This window comes from Caretta caretta, chromosome 9 (genome assembly GCF_965140235.1).
Source record: "Caretta caretta isolate rCarCar2 chromosome 9, rCarCar1.hap1, whole genome shotgun sequence".
Classification (NCBI taxonomy): domain Eukaryota; kingdom Metazoa; phylum Chordata; order Testudines; family Cheloniidae; genus Caretta; species Caretta caretta.
Genome location: NC_134214.1, coordinates 29,474,452 through 29,490,670, shown reverse-complemented (window position 1 = coordinate 29,490,670; position 16,219 = coordinate 29,474,452). Strand labels below are relative to the sequence as shown.

At 37.8% G+C, this 16,219-nt stretch overlaps 1 long non-coding RNA gene across 1 annotated transcript in view; it reads right to left on the bottom strand.

Moving 5' to 3' along the window:
* Positions 1–690: 690 nt before the first annotated feature.
* Positions 691–16,219, bottom strand: part of LOC125642965 (uncharacterized) — a 444,275-nt gene continuing 428,746 nt past the window's right edge. Inside the window, exons 5-6 of the long non-coding RNA XR_007358542.2 lie at positions 6,207–6,494; positions 691–4,030 (exon numbers count right to left, since the gene is read on the bottom strand). This is a non-coding gene — a long non-coding RNA (uncharacterized LOC125642965). The remainder of the gene's footprint in view (positions 4,031–6,206; positions 6,495–16,219) is intronic.

Sequence of the window (16,219 nt, the reverse complement as noted above, 5' to 3'; positions counted from 1 at the left end):
GAGGAAGGGTACAAAACAAAACAGAAAATATAGGAGTATATGTATATTAAATATGCTACAATGAAGTTCTTTGTTGGATTATTATGCTTTGTGAAATTAGGCACCATTTTATCTGCATCACACATTGCCTGGTTATACTCTTGAGGTGTGACTCATTTCCCACAGCTAACTATTTTGGTCACTATTTAGCTGGCTAGAATCAAACCAATAATCTAGAGGTGACAGGCTTGATACCCCATTGTCAATCCCTTGGACGGCCCTGTTCCTCAGTTCAGCTCTCATTCTGTGTCTGAAACAAACACAGGAAAAACAGAGCTATCCTTTATATCAATACAGGATTAGATGACAAAGGTAGAAAAAAATCATTTATAGTAGTGGGTAAGAAAACCTTGTACATTAGTAATTTATTTGCAAGTAGCTGGTACAACATGTCTTCACCTGGTATAATATACTGAAATATACAGAAATACATTACTGCATATGTCCACACATTTTAATAATATAATGCATGCTGGTGGTTATAAAAGGCACATCTGTGCTTCCCTTTGTCTATTATATCCAGTATCCATTATATGCGGGGGTCGAAGCATATGTGACAGGAATGTGTGTGTAAGCAATGGTTCAAGGGTGAGCAAGAATGTATTGAAGAAATTAGAGACCACTCAAAAACCTGCTCAGTGTGTGTGTTTCTTTATTCAGTAATTATTTAAATTCATTTTACAGCCATAGCACATGATACTTTTTTGCAGCATCTGCTTAAGATATTAAGGAGAAAATCTGTGGTTCAGATAAAAAACAAGAACTAACAGAATTGTTGACATGAGCCTTTTACTCACAATGTCAAATAGAGATCATTTAGAATGTTTATTTATCTACCAAGGATTTACACAGCTTTTAAAGAATTATTTTTGCATAAAACAGCTCTGTAGCTCCTCTGAGTTCAGCACGTCTTTTATTTCTACGGCCTCTCTCCCTATCTCTCCTTTAAGGCACTAGCAACGTCCAGAAAAGATTCATTGTAACTGAAGATAGCTTGTTAAAAACAATTAAAAATATACTGACATTAATTTGACTTATCTTTCTCTAACATGAACCAAAAAGCAATACTAGCTATATATGTTCTAAGATATTTCTAAAACAAATTTCCAATGTTCCATGCAATACTCTGTTCTCATTAAGGACCACCTGTTTTAATAATATAACTATTATAAATTTTAATAATGGTCTGCATTTATCAGAAAACATTTGGACATCTTAGCCTTTATTTTATTTAGAATTTCAGGAGATATTCCATTGAGGTAACATTTACTTTTGAGGTGTATAGTTTGGACTCAGCATGCTGTGTGCTTTAGTCTTTGATGTTCACCAAGTTTGTTTATGAAGTGAGTTAGAACTTGGAATCTAATATCTTACAGGGAAATTCTTAAACAGACAGGATGTCTCCTTTTTGGTCTCTGTGTGTGTGCGTGTGCATGCAGCTTTTTTTCATAATTGTTTCTAAAATGAAATAACATAACCCAAGCCCAAATAATTGTTTAAACAAGTTTGGTTTTTGGCTGGAAAAAAAATTCAAAGTACTTGAAATAGCAAGGTGACCAACTGTTTAATTTCATCTGTATCCTTTTCTAAGTTGACCCACTCACTAGCTGTATCCTTTTTAGATGATCTCCAAAAAGTATGCCTCTAATGAAAAGCAACACTAAATATCAAGGGAATAATGCCACATTATTTTTCTGCATATGGAGTAATTATGTCTCTTTAAATAGTTGTCAGGTGAGGCGTCTAAGACCCTCACACCAAAAAAACTTGTGACCCCTGGCCTCACTACAGGATTTATTTTATGTTTCCTGATTTTTTCACATGAGACTCAGTGTATACGAGCACATGGAGGAGTTGTTTCTCCTGTCAGCTGCAATTTCAAAGGTGACCTTAAATTTTATTAAAATATGTAGAATCTATTTGGCCCACACAAGGCCCTCCTGTGTAATAAGGTTGGGACCAGCTCTGTCCAGCTTACTGACCATCTTAAGGAGACAGAGCAGGTCCCTGGCACAGACAACTAATTTTCCTTTGACTCTGAGTTGGTATTTCATTGTTCCAAGGACAGATGGATGATGAATGACAATGGGAATCTGCTGGAAGAGGAAACTGACCCGGCCCATGATAGGAGAGCTACCCCTGAAGAAGGTAGAGGACACCAGTTTTCAACTGGATCACTTAACTATTTTCACCCTTCCAGAAAATGGATAATTGGAATAGAAATAATACAATATTCCAGGCTTCTGGTCTGTCTCAACCCAGAAATGTCTGCCCCTACAGTTCAGGCCATTACACCTCAATTGGAATGCCTAAAAGAATCAACACCTAAGAGGGTTGCTGAGTGTGTCCCACTTACAAATCTTCTATTCAGCTTCCACTCAAGACCACTCAGCATCCTGAAAAAGATCCTGTATATTAAAATAGGGCTCCACGGTGTCAACATTCTTCTGTTGTGCTATGTACAGCATCCAAAACTGAACAAATGCCTGCTGTAAATTGGGGATATTGAGGCTTTCTAGGTTCCTTTTCATGATGTTCACCCAACCAAAAGTGGTAATTGGAAAGTGTCACTTGAAAACAATAAAAGGAAATCTAATACAAACAAGAAAGAGATTTTTATTTTCACAATACTATTAATTTAGAATACGGAATGATAGACTTTTAACATCTCTATCATTTGCAAAGGAGACCAAAAGCTGGCTTATAGCCAGCATTTCCCCAAAACATAGATTTTGTTGTCTAGTTCTCTATGTTTGCTGCCATCTTATCAGATTCTCTTTGGACATATTTCTCAAGATAAATTTCTGGTGAAATAAGCTGAATGACAATTTTGTAGCTCTTTCCAACTAAATTAAATGGAATTGCTGCCACCTGCCTATACTGCTTATTTTACTACAAATTAAGTTTTACAAATTTTCAAGATGAGATCAGTGATAATATGCAGATGTGGTTGATTTATAAGTACCTATAATAAGAACTGTGGCCCACAGACCTCATAATACCAATTGGCAGTGGGTACAGGGGTACATAGGAAACAGGGAACCCCTGGATTCACCAAAAGGGAACATGTCAGGGTTCTACTGAAAGCATGTATGACACTGGTCATCATAATCATTGCAAGAGGTATGTACAGAAAATATGTGAGAAGTTTATATATTTGCTGAAAATTATGTTCTCTACCCCTTGTAGTTAAAGGCAGGTGACTCAAAGGTAGTGTGTCCTGAAACAAAAATCTCCAGACAGGAGATGGGAGACACTTATTTTTCTGGTGGACCATTGTCTATAATGTCTATTAGCATATTAAGTCAAATGCTAATGAAGAGCTCGGGGAAGGAAATTAACAGGAAGAGATAAACAGTGGGGGAGGCTCTGTTTTCAGGTGAAAATCAAAGGGTCTTGTCTGATATATCTGGAAGGGCAGAGAGACATTCTGGCATCCTTGATTTTATGAAAGGGGGACCTCAGCCAACCTGGTTGAAAATGCTGGGGAAAAGACTTGGGGTAAGCTATCTTGTAGAGATAGGGGGATATCCTGTGAGTTAAGTTTAGTCTCTAGAAAGCATATCATTATTTTGTTTTATATGTGAACATTTGTATCCAATATTCTTCCTTTTACTATCATCTGAATCTCTGTTCTTTGGTAATAAACTTATTCTTGTTTTCACTATAAATATACCCAAGTGCTGTTTTTTAAGTAAAGTAGTGATGCTGAGTTGAATATTGTAAGGTGGTGTGTTCTTTGGGAATGGGGAATCTCAGAGTTCTGTGAGTGTTCAGTGGATCAGAGGCTCAGAGGCTGGGCACTCCAGAGGGCACTCTGGGGACTCAGGCGTTGTTGGTGTGTGTTTATTGCTACCCTGCACAGAGAAAGCGAGGTCTCTGCAGTCCTGGAAGGCAGTGCTTGTGTTGCCAGAGGCTGATGTCAGGGAGCTGATTCACAGCAGGCACAGACAAGACTTCCTCACAAGGTACCTCACAACCCTGGGTAGCCCTGGGGAGCATCACAAGAACAAGATTAAATGAAATGAAAATTAAATGAAAATACAATATGCATCCTCCTTTACTATCTATTCATAGGATGTAGTACATAATTAACGATTTTAGTTGGTGCTAATGGGGTGAACAGTTGAACCTATTTTCAAGCATTGTGCCAATATATATTTACCAAAAAATATGCAGATGGCATGCAATGTGCAGCTGTGTATTTCAGACTTTTGGGTGTCAGTAAAAGTACCATTCTGTCTGCGTAAAGGAATTGTCATCTGGACAGTAAGATACTCCCATGATGGCTGTGGTATAAAAACCTAGATAGGTAGGTACATAGGTAGAAACATTAAAAGAACATTGTAAAATTAAGTTAAACACATTCTTTGCAAGTCAAATACTGAAAAACTGGGCCACAAATATATCTATTTTGATATTCAAAACTGCTTAGGTACAGAAGAGTCAAAGTCAAATGGATTTTCATCTGACATAGGGTACCTTAGGGACAGTAGCTAGATGTTGTAAGTTGAGCTGTGCTTAGGCTGTTCTAACTCACATTAGGGCCAGGCACAGAGCAGCCCAAGAATCCGGAAGCCATAACTGGATGCCTGGTGGCTTCCCTCTCTCCTGTACTGAGCTTATCTTGGCACAGAAGACAACTGGCCCATAATGGGTAAAACAAGTGTAAAATCCATGCCACATCCCTGTTTAGTTAACATTTCCTCCAGTTAATTGTACAAACTATTTGGCTTTCTTTTAAACCTATACATTGGCACAAACAGTGACTGGCTGTTGGGAAGGACCTACTGCAGTGCAACTAAATTCTTCTTAACTGGAAAAAGGCAAATAGAATATTTTCAAATACTGCTAGTCAATCTTATATTATAACCTGCATTTAAAATTAGTGGATAAAGCTCTGATGATATTTTAGCATATAGTTAATATAACTAAGTAGACGTGACAATCATTTGTTCTAACTTTAGCAATCGAGTCATTTGCAATTATTCTTTTTCTAACTTTGAAAAATTGGACAACGCTGAGGACGGGGAACCTGTCTGCCAAGTACTACAGACCTAAGGCATCAAAAGGGACATTAGAGTTGCTAAGTGTATGTTTCTTATTTTCTATGCTTGCCAATCTAACTGTTCACATAAATACTTCTTAGAAAGCTACTTTTATAACATTTTCATAAACTTGCTTGCTTATTTTATTAAAACCCAGAATCTCTTCCAGAGGGTCACAGTTCTGTAATTTTTCCAGATCAAATATACATAATTAAATATTGTTTCTTCTATGGTGATGGTAAGCAAATCTCTATTTGCTTATGAAACTAATATCTGGTGGTTACAAGTGAACCATCTGTGACTGGAGTTTCCAGCATTGTTTAATTCAAATTATTTCTTTTTAAAAGTTTCTTTATTATGACTACTGTATAATAATTGCCCAGAGTTCTCCTGTGATTATCAATGAGTTATTTAAAATATTCAGCACAGATTTTATTTTTGCTATTGTAGATTGATTATTAGCAGTTCTCTATGAGTATTCACTGTTCCAGCAGTGTTAGTTGTGAATGGCCAGATAGTCCACATGGTACTCATTTCTGTACTGATGAGTGTATACGCATATCTAATGCAATTAATCACACATACAAATTTAAAATTTAGGTTCCACTAATATTTGTGCTAGTGAAGCTGGAGAATTTTGGAAACTAAATATAATAATTGAGCATGGAAAATTTCACCCAGTTTGAATGTCCACATACAACTGCTAGGCTAGTCTTTGCTGGGAAACAATACAAATTATGACTCCATTATGTTTCAAAATCCAGAAAATGAACTATAATGGTTCAAAATTTCCTTTCTCTACTAACACATGATAAGCGGTGATATTTTGCAAATTTGAGCATGTTTCAGTTATACATATAGAACAAAAGAGCATAGCTCAGACTTTAACCAAATCATTGTAGATATGGTCCTCCCATGATAACAAATATCATAACAAACAAGGATGCGCTTTAGGTAATGCAGTTCCCAGAATAGATGCTTGTCTCTGTCATGCCTAGTGAAGAAATGTCTGGGGATTGTATCCAATTCTTAGAAGCCACAATGAGGTACATTGCAGAAAAGTATGGAACAAATGCCATACTTTACTATTTATACACTGATGCTGTAGTGATACGCTACCTTAGAAGTAGATAGGCATAGACAAATATATCATCCTGACTTCTTTTCGCTCAGCTAGATCAACACATAGAAATCCACATAGATCAAAGAGTGGAATCTGGTGATCAGTTGCCTTGATTTCACACACGCAGATGCTGATATTTTATGGTTGCTTGTGTGGATCTTCAAAGGGGCTGAGTAGAGTCCTAGGGCTAGTCACATTTGTTATATAGATAGAAATGTAAATCACTGGAGTCATCTCTACTTGAATTGCAACAGTCAAAGTACAGTAGTTCCAGCTTCCACAGCCTATTTGAAATAGAAGGTTAATACATTTCATTAGTGATATCATACTGCCCATGGTATCATTAGTCAATGTTGCCATGAAAGACTAATGATTTGATAACTGGAGTATATTTATTATAGTGGCAATTTGTACCACTATACTATAAATAAGGGTGTCTTGGCATTTCAGTAATAAATCCTATTTTCAGGGGTCTATTACTTGGTCATAAAAATCACCCTGGGCTGAAACAGATGTACAATAACAATAATATATTACCAAAATACACATTTAATCTGGTGAATAATATGGTTTTGAAAAATCCCTAAACGTGCATTCAATTAATCACAAACATTATTTACATAGAGATTGGAATGTGTCATTTGGATACTGACACAGAATATTTTAAAACAGGTCTAAGGGCCTGATTCTGATTTCATTTACATTGGCATAAACAGAAGTCACTCTACTGGAGTCAAGGGTTACACCAGTGTAAAAGTGGTGTGAGTGAGAACAAAATCATCCCTTGAAGATGTAATTACCTAAAATGGACCTTATCCTGGCCAGGAGGGAAGGATCAAGCCCAGGATAAGCAGATATTATGGTATGTCAAATGTCATATACACCCATCAAACTTTTCAAGATATACCATTTCATAAAGAAATATTTATCCAGAGAAAGAACATTTGAGGTTTCGATACATTACTGTTTAGGGGCAGGTTATGCCCAGCCACTACATGGGTGCAGAAGCTTGTCAGGATGCAGAAAGCACCCTCCCTTTGTATGAAGAAGTGTCCATGAATGCATAGACTGCATCTGCCTAGTACTCCTGTAGGCATTAGCCACAACAAAGTGGGCAAGAAGGTGTGGGAAGGAGATGGGGCCATGGGGATTGTGCACATCATCAATACAGATGGTGCAGAGCACGTTCATTCCACTTGCATGCGGTGTTGCAGTTGGACTCGTGTCTATTCTAACGATAATCCCTCCAAGAACTCCTCACCTTGTAATTAGCACTTAATTAAATCCACGTGCTTAACATACACCGTAACTGGAAAATCACAGATTAAAATAGTTAAGTTAAATATAAATTGCCTTTTTTTAGACGTACCTTGCTATTTGGATGGAAGAAGTAATTATATTTAACAGAATTTGCAGCTCTTAAGAGAATACTTTATAGTAGTTAACATGATTAACATGACAAAAGCAAAGAAATTCAAATAAATTTAGAACTGAAGTGAAACTCCATCCTTTATTTTATTCTGCATAGGTTCTTACACTGCACTCATCATTGTAGCATCAGAGCAACTTCCAGCAGCGCATTAAACGACATGACTATATTACATCAAATATTACCCAGGATTTGGAATTACCTGCAGTGACAAGGTACAATGGGGGTGGCATGATGATATTAACAGAATACAGTATCTCACTGTAAGGATGGGTTCATCTGCAGGACTCACATAACGAGGGCCAGTGACTTAAAGGCACGATCTAGCCCTTCTTGTTTCGCCAAACACTTTGGTCAGTGGTTGGTAGGGCTGAAATTGTACCATCCTCCTTAAAATAAAATAGACACATTTACACTGTTCTCTTTGGTCTCTAGCAGGTGAGGTACTGAGCATCCTCAACTCCCAGTGAAGTCAGTGAGAGTTGTGGGCATGCAGCAATTTGCAGGAGCGTTGAGTACTTACGGGACTGAGCCTCGAATTGCTGAACATTATTTTGTTAATGAAGATGCCAACGATATTTACTCCAGCATCACACTTCTGAGTGACCCCGGAACAATCACACCCCACACTCCACACCCCACACCCCTTCTGTGCAAGTGCATTTGGTTTCTCCATGATTTAGTGCACGCTGGCACTTTTCTCCATTGTTCTGTGCTTCTTTGTTCTTCAGCACAAGCAGGGATAGGCACATTGACAAGGATCTTCTTCTTCTACGAAGCATACCGGGTATTTGAATATTCTGTTTATAAACATAGACAGACACACTAGGAATAAGTGATGCATCTATGCCATGCTTGTACATGTTATGTATCTCTATGTCCATGATCCAAAACAAAGGGAACAAACCTAATTTTAGGCTAGCCAGTTTGGAGTGTATCACTTAAATTATTATTCATTTTGTTTTTCTGATGTATTTATTCTTTTAAATGTTCTGTTCCTTTATCTGATAGCTATTAGTGAGTTAGTGAGTATCAGGCAAAAGAGGATTCTGGTCTGAAACACAAAATGTTCCTACTCTGCTACTCAGAGTTTTTAATCTTTTAAAACACATATCTAAAGATGAAAATGTCTTTTTTGGAGTCCACATCAAAAGGATCTTAGAAGTCATCAAAGAAAGTGGAAAGCACAGCATATGATGTTCTAAGGATGGTTTCAAGCCTCTAAAAAACTTAGAGACCTGATCCAGTTCCCATTGAAGTCAATAACAAAACTCACATTGACACCAATGGGAGCAGGATCGGGCCCTGACATGTTAAACCACTGACAAATATTATTAAAAAAATGTGAGCTTTACAGATTTTACTTTGGCAACTAAAAATATAAAAACATATAACACACTTATAAAAGTCAGTGTAATGCTCTTGGGGTTTTCAAAGAACAAGATAATGAATGAATGACAGATTTCACAGAGATTTTCTTATTATGCTGGTGCTTGTAACTGAGTGCTCTGTAACTGTAACCATCTTCATAGCCATTTAGAACACATTTTGTTTCTTTGTTTTTATTAGGGTGGGATTGTATTTGTCATTACCTTTTTGTTTTCCTCAAAGAATCTGTCAAGGATTTTGAAATTCCATTCATTTATGGACCTTCATTATGGCAGGGCTGAATGATGGCTACTTTTTGTTCTGTTTTTGCTGTTTGTTTATTGTTTAGGCAAATCCATCCCATTCTGCTTTTCCTTATATGTCAAAATAATATTTGCTTATTTATACATGTGAACAGTCTTAAACCTAGACAGCATTAGGAAAAACATATTGTATGCTCACAGAGATAGCTTGTTATGATTTAATATTGCAAGTAACATCAATATTTACTAAGTTGTCAAACATAAAATTTCACTCTGGATAATAAATTCAGTTAAGAGATAGGGCTATATACAGTATACTCACTTGTAAACCATTCAAGTCAGAAATCCTGTTTCTTTTTCTCTCTAAGTAGACCCAGGCTCTGAGCCTTATCCTGCACCTATCGAAGTCAACACAAGCACTGTTATTGTCTTCAGTGAGCGCAGAATAAGGCTTCAGATATATCTGGGGAGAGAGGCAAAGAATGATCATTGCATACTACTCAGGCTGACACACTGCTGGAACTAGTATTGACTCTGAGGAAGCCGGTAGCCAGTTTCTTTTCACAGAATAATGTTCTGGTGGACAATGATAGCCAATAACTTGATTTATTTTCAACAACAACAGAAAAATGTTAAACTGAATTTTTAAATCAGACCCTCTTTCTAGCTCCGTTTCCATTCCGTCTAGTTTGTTTACCTTTCTATTAATAATTCTGTTCACAGAAAGCTCCTGGGGTCAGATTGTCCCGGGCCCTTGGGTGTGTGTGTGAGGTGAGGAATGGATAGTGCAAGCTGTTTTTCCCTCATCTAGATACACGGGGCACCACACATAAGGGCAGGCACAACAGAAGTCTGTGCATTCAACAGAGTGTAGGCATCACTCTCTCTATGCACCCACAGATGCCTCAAAAATGGCAAGGAAGAGGCAGGGCAAGGACCTGACACCACCCCACAGAAGTCAACACAGCTGTCTGGGTGTACTTGGCACACAGGTGGTACTACCTCAATGGACGGTGCAGCTCAATGGGAGGGATTATGCAAAACTCAGTGCCATTTTGTGGCAGTCAGCTCTCCTTCATCCCCAGCATGGGCCAGTGGCTCGAAGCCACAACTGAGCCCACAAAGCAGAAATGGTAATAAGGACTAGTGGTGAGAGAAACATGCCTTTTCAAATAGAGCTCAAAAAGTTCATGGGCCATTGACTTCACTGGATCCACAACAGGCTCCATTGGATAAGGACAAGACTGCATTTAACAATGTGTGTGTTTAAATCCACCGAGGTTCACACGTTCATTCAAAACTGAGTAGGAAAATTGAAATCATGCTTGTGTCTGACTTTGGAGACATCTCGTATTTGTGAGTTGATTGTCTGAATGCTCTGCTTTAAAACTAAAAACAAATGGTGTCTCATGGCATGTCTGATAACTTACAGTCATCCGAGGTGTTTGAATCATGCTACTGTATGTAGCTGACAATTGTTTGATAAGCATCACTAAGTGGTCTGGCTCTAAACCAAGCCTGTCATCTAGTGGAGTGCTATGCTATTCCAACTTTAATCTAGCTAACTGGCACACATTAGCATAAGGAAACGCAAATGCAACACAGCTGCAGCTAGTCTAGCAGAGCTAAAATGCTTAACAATGTTTTATGCCTGTAACATAAGACTGCTTACTAATGGAAGAATCCTAAGTGCAAAAGACTGACAATCAGTTGCCTTTGATATAACTGGTTATAAAAATGTTGTAGGTTTAGTATTTATGATCCCTGCAGGTTATAATAAAATGCTTCCTGTGTTATTGCTTCAGCAGACATTAAAAATGCTAGATAGCTATGGTCAAACGTAACTAATAGTTTGCCCGATACATGTACAGCAAGCTAAGTTTACAGTGGAGAACAGGCTAATGATCAACAGTTTACAGACCTGCTTGTTACATAACTTAGACATTATAGTGTTCTGTATCTGCATGCCCTTTTCTGAATATGTATCTCATGAATCCTGTGTAACACTGTGTATGCATTAGGTATACTAAGTAAGAGGCAGCATTGTAAATTAAAGAAATAGCATGTGACCCAAACGCTTTTGTCAATAATGAATTGATTATTATGCCACAAATAGTACTAAAAATCTAATAAATAAAAAATGCCAGCTGGATAACTGCAGTATAATGGTAGGTTAAGTTCTGGCACTTGAGGCAAGCATAAGCAACCGTATTTATGCTATTGGGTTAAGGGATATTTCCCTTGAGGGAAAAAATATGCATTATGATTGAAGCACCAGTTACTGTAGGTTTCAAAACAAGAAATGGGCTATTGAGAAGGAAATAGTGAGGTTTGTCTTGATAATTATAGAACGAGAGAATAATGTGGGAAAAATCAATCTTTGTGGTAGCAGAGACATACGGACAAAGAGAAATAAACTGGTATCTGATTGTTTGATGTGGACAAGGCTTTATGTGCCTGGAGCCTCAATAAATATCTTTCTGTAGATATATTGTGTAAGCAGTAGAGGTGTTTATAGTACTAAACAAAAAGCACTGAAGCCCTACTAAACCTAAGAGAGTTGTTGAGACCCTAGCAAACTAGCTGTCTTCTACCTTCATATTCAAATTAGGGATACTGTCTTAGGGCTAGGTTCTTGTCCCCGCACAACTGGAGTAAATGGGAGAGCTCTCCAGGGGTTGAATCTTCCCTTGAGCACATAGAGTGGTTGCAGAGGCCTTCCATGACCCCTTCTGCAACCTAAAGATTTCAATAACCTCTGCAGCTGCTTCGCACAGGTTCCGTGGGATGAGGATGCCTAGTAGATCTACTGCTTGCCTGCTGAGGAGGGGCAGGATTTTCCTCTACATGCACAAAACCAAGAGCTGCATATATTTTGTTAAAGTTTCATATTCAGCACATGGCTATTTAAAAACAATCGAAGTATAATATGTGAATTAACAAAGACAAAAATTATACACCAGGGTGGCTGGCTGAGGCTACAGCAAACTCCAAAGCCACTGGTGAGCCATATGACTTAATGGTGAAAAGATGTTAGCTGCACCCAAGAGTTTCATTGATGCTTTATAAAAGCTATGGACAGTATCTTCAGGCATACTTAGGATTTGTTGTTTTTTTTCTGGACCTGAGAATCAATGAAACAATAAAACTCTGCTGTATTTCAAACTGATAAGGCAACAATTGATAATTATTTGTGACTAATTTAATTTAGAAAAGGATAACAGGTGATTAGACTGATGATTAGCTTGCAGTTTGTAGCTGCTAACTCTCCACAAAGACAGCATTCCCCTTTTTGTTAACTAACATCCGGAAGTTATATCACCAGGAAGGTAGCTATTCTGGGCCTGATTGTCAGGAAAGGCCTGATCCAGAAAAGCACTTAAGCATGTGTGCAATTTTAAGCGCAGAAAGAGTCCCAATGACTATCTATGCTAGCAGATAGGGATGTGCAAATGTGCAAATCCTTGATTTGCACATGAGCATGGCTGGATACACACCTGTGTAGAAATTCAATTACAGAGCAGGAGAAAGAAGTATTTTGTCCTAAATTTATATTGGATTGTCTTTTAAAGGACTGGTTGTTGCATCATAACATTTACATTTACCAAACTAAAGTATTTATGTTATTTACTGCATTCCCTATACTTAAAATAAGAAATACTACAAATACCATGGTCAGTTTAATTTCATGTCTAGCTGTTATGATACCCATTGTATCTCTGTGTGTTTCTCAGTTTATAGAGGTTTGCTATATAAGTTTAAGGAGGGATTATACAATTCTACAGTAAATTTTATATTTAAATTGTAAAAACCAGAACAAAAACTGATTACTTGCAAGGATGGATAACAGCATGTGTCTGAGGTTTAGGCAAGCACGTAATTTCATAATGAAATCAGTTAAATGCATTAGGAAACTTATTTTCCTTTCTCCCTCGAAAAGACTGATCCACATAGTAAGAGCTGGAATTTACAGTTAGTTTTTACTCCTTTGCCTTTGCAATGTTCCTCCAGCCTTGTACATAGCTTAGCACTGTTACTGATGGGTTTCCAGCATGTACATGCCTCTCTATAACACTCTTCCTTTTCCCTGCCCTCTCAATGGGCAAAGATTCCTAAAGAAATTTTGAGCCTTGAAGACTGGCCTAAAAATGGTAATTTTTCAGACAAAGCCTAGGTGTTACTTCAGATTGATGCACTATGAATCCCTATTACACTAAGGGTCAAATACTGCAGTACTTACTTCATGGATGTTCAGCTGTATAACAATAATACCTTGCTCTTGTATAGCACTTTTCATCTCTAGATCTCAAAAGGCTTTACAAAGGAGGTCAGTATCATTCTCCCCATTTTACAGGTGGGGAACCTGAGGCACAGGTAGGTGAAGTGACTTGCCCAAGGTCACCCAGCAGGGCAATGGCAGAGCCAGGAATTGAATCCAGGTCTTCTGAATCCCAGTCTAGTGCCTAAGATTTGGCCTTTTGTGAGTGAACTGCAAATAGCACTTTCATGTCTCCTATTTTTAGCAGCAGCCAATTTACTAAACTTTCTTAACAGGAAAATTATATGCTAGATATAATGTACATTTTGTATCATAATCCTATGGCTATTTCTCAAGCCAACCAGATGGAGAAAACATACTGTCCATGTCAAGAAAATGGAGTTTGAAATGGGAGCTCTCTTCTCTTCCGAAGAATAAGTATAATCTTACTCATGACTGGGACTATTGGGGTTGAGCCATAGGGACTACCCCTATTTTCAAGCAAAGATGTTACCATGGTAGTAGGCTGTGTCAGTAGGAGAGGCTTTGGTTTGGTTTCATTGTGCATACCACAGTGAGAGAGAGAAGGCAGTTCTCCCTCAACAGGTGTATCAATACAATAATGGATAAACCAAGCTCTCCCTCTTCTTCAGTTGCCAGGACTTCCAGACTAGTGTGCTCAGAGTTTCCTTTAAGTGTGTTGATATAAATTTCTAGCTCAGCTAGCCATTTCCAGCAAACAATGAGTTAATATCATCCTTTGCCCCTAACACAGATTTCTTTTCTCCATTTCTACAATCAGGTTAAAACACAACCCTTGGTCAACACACAGTATCCAACCAAAATCAAAAGATTTGGTTTCTGAAAAACAAAAGCAAGTTTCATTTTCTAAATAAACTTCTTCATGAATCATCTCCCTGGCATTTCACCTTCCTTCTTTAAATCAATGTGATTGTATACCTCAGAGTTATTCATATGGGCAATTAAAAAATCACTGTAGGCGAACAGCAGCATAAGATAACTACTTGTATCTAGTTCACATTCTGATACGTACTTTAAAGCACCTCAATATACTGTTCTAATGATAACATAAATGTTGATTGTTCTGATAAAAGCCTAGAACACCGCAAAGTAAACTCAAGAAACAAGTATAAAATGCTCATGTTTAAACAAATAAAACACACTTCCTCCCCCCAAAAGCTTGACAAGACAGACAAATGCACAATAGCAAGGGGCATGGGTCACTTGCTGGAGGATTCTCTGCACCTTGAAGTCTTTAAACCATGATTTGAGGACTTCGATAGCTCAGACATAGGTGAGAGGTTTATTGCAGGAGTGGGTGGGTGAGATTCTGTGGCCTGCATTGTGCAGGAGGTCGGACTAGATGATCATGATGGTCCCTTCTGACCTTAATATCTATGAATCTATGAATATAAACCATAACCATTCCTTTAAAGTATTTGAATCCAATTTATATCCACAAAAGTTAGGAAACAACAGTTCAGTCTGAAATTCCATCTTTGATTCACTTTGTTGTAGACTTTGCAGCTCATTTTTATTTATATATTTTGATTATTAAAGTGCCTATCATAAGCTCAGGGGGGGTCTGATCCAGCACCCATTGAGCATCATGGAAAGACTCACATTGGCTTCAATGGGAGCTGGCCCAGGCTTCTAGAAGCTTTATGACAATTTCCTACAAAAATCAAATTTTTATTACACACTCAGCGAACTTACTAGACTATGTGATCCATAGAGTACTTGAATTTAATAGCCTCATAAGACATGTATGATTCCTCTTTTCTAAAACCTCTGCAGTGGGGTTATAATTGTACATTAGTTTTATTTTTTTATTCTGAATTATCTTGATTTTCTGGGTTTTGATTAGCCCTTTGCAGATTGATTGTAGCTTTTTCAGTGGTTTAACCATATAACAGTGCTGAAAAGCCTCTATTTATGTTTGTACCATGCTGTTATAAAAGACTGAAAGGAACAAAATGAAGAAGCCAAAAAAAAAAAGGTTTTAAAACATGATTTAAAGAGCAGAAGTTACTCAGTGGGTTGGAAGGTGATGGAGAGAACCCAGGAGGAGTAATCAAGGAATCCTCCAGGGTGGAGGATCAAGGTGAGAGAACAAAGACAACTGAGGAGCAGAATGAATGGCATTGGAGAGTCAGAGGACATAAGGCTAGAGGGGGTAGGTGAAGCAAAAGGGTGGAGAGTAATTTTGACTTCATACTGGATTCAGAGATTAATAGGAAGCCCCAGGTGGTGATGTAGGATGAAGGTGACATGCTCAAGCTTCCTGATAGGAGAAAGTAGAACCATTACTGTGTGGTGACTTCAATGCAACTATTCATATGCTTTGCTGAATCAGTGGTCAGCATCTTGCAAGTTCAAGTCCCAATATGGCCCCAATTCAGCAGTCCATCTTTGCTCATGCAGCCCTTAAACATTTGCTTAACTTTAAGTATGTATTTAATTCTCATTGAAGTCAATAGGACTTAGTCATGTGCTTCAGTGGAGTGCTTAATAGAGATGGACTTAAGCATGTGCTTACATGCTTTCCTGAATTGGAGCCTTATACTGGAGTAAAACAAAAAATCAGGCCTTTAGTTTACAAGATTTTTCTAAATTTGAACAATAGTTCACAACTTTTTTAGTCCCAAAGTAAATTTTTTACCATAGCTG